Below are 1,591 nucleotides of genomic sequence, written 5' to 3'. Positions count from 1 at the left end.
AATAATTAATTTGTTTTGATATCTTGGTATGTGGTGATTGATTGATATCCTAGTATTGGTTGTGCTTAATCGTCTTATGTGCGTAGCTAACATAATAGATAGTGTGTTAATCTCTATTGAAGAGACAGTGAATATAGAGGGTTAGAACTTGCCATGCTAGCATAGGTTCATGTATTTGTTATGCATGATTCGTAGGTAATTTTAACCATCTTACTTGCCCTATGTAATCAAGATAGATAACTTGTGCTTAAACCGTTATGTTGTCAAATTCTATAGACATATAGGGTCTCAATATAATTGGTACCTATTCAGCTTCTATCTCTTTTGTGGATGTCTGGTAGAATGGTACTCGTGCAACAAAAGTTGGCATTTATCGGTTTCGTGTTATCTGATTAGTGTCATCACCATCAAATGTTAGGGTTAAAAATATAAAATTTGAATGAAGTATTTAATGAAGTTAGAATCCCATGTTTGTCTTATATTGTTTATTCAATCTTTTATTCTCGTAGCTAATTGCATGTTAGTTAATATCTTAGTTAATCAAAACCCTTATTTGATAATTGTCTTAGCAGTGAAGGATAATCATACATTGATATATAGGTGCACATTCTGAATTTAACTTAATAGAGTCTCTGTGGGAACGAACTAGAAGATATTCTATATTACTTGCGATCACGTATACTTGCGTGTATTTTAGCGCATGTTTTCGCCCTAACAAGTTTTTGGCGCCGCTTCCGGGGACTTGGTGTTAATTTTTAGTTTATGTGCTTATCATCAGTGGTCGTTAAAGTTCACTGACTCAGATTCTTTTACTTTCACGGTTTATTTGTTTGTGTTTCAGGTACTCATTACAATGGGAGATCCAGCAGCATGAACGAAAGCCTTGATGGATTTTTCTCAACCCAAGATCAATGACATTCAATCTAGCATTGTCAGGCCAGCTATCACAGCTAATACCTTTGAGATCAAGCCTGGCATAATTTAATGGGTGCAGAATTCAATCCAGTTTGGGGGTTCTCCAACTGAAGATCCCAATATGCACATTAGGGATTTCATTGAGATCTGCGACACCTTCAGGTTCAATAGAGTTTCTGAAGATGCTATAAAGCTGAGACTATTCCCATTCTCTCTGAAGGAGAAAGCTAAGAGCTGGTTACACTCGCTACCAGCTGGTTCGATTACTACTTGGGAGGATCTTGCTCAGAAATTTCTTACTAAATTCTTCCCTATGGCGAAGACAGCTGTGATCAGGAATGCTCTTACTCAATTTGCGCAGCAATCAGGAGAATCTTCATATGAAGCTTGGGAGCGCTACAAGGAGATGTTTTGGAAGTGTCCTCATCATAGAATGCCTGATTGGATGATCATCAATTGTTTTTATAATGGGTTGGGAGCACAGTCCAGACCCATACTCGATGCAGCAGCAGGCGGAACATTATGGGGAAAGAGCTATGAGGAAGCTTATGATCTAATTGAACTGATGGCTGCTAATGAATATCATTATCCAACCCAGAGATGTCCACATGGCAAGGTAGCAGGAGTTCTTGAAATGGATACAGCTACGGCTATCACTGCTTAACTAAAGGCGTTG

General features: G+C 38.0%; 1 non-coding gene across 1 annotated transcript; it reads right to left on the bottom strand.

The window, feature by feature from the left end:
* Window positions 1–1,243: 1,243 nt before the first annotated feature.
* LOC141687551 (small nucleolar RNA R71) lies at window positions 1,244–1,350 on the bottom strand. The gene has a single exon (XR_012561047.1). It is a non-coding gene; the product is annotated as a small nucleolar RNA R71 (small nucleolar RNA).
* Window positions 1,351–1,591: the final 241 nt, after the last annotated feature.

Source organism: Apium graveolens, chromosome 9 (assembly GCF_009905375.1).
Source record: "Apium graveolens cultivar Ventura chromosome 9, ASM990537v1, whole genome shotgun sequence".
Lineage (NCBI taxonomy): Eukaryota > Viridiplantae > Streptophyta > Magnoliopsida > Apiales > Apiaceae > Apium > Apium graveolens.
Note: the sequence above shows the minus strand (reverse complement) of the source record. Positions and strands in the feature narration are given on the sequence as shown.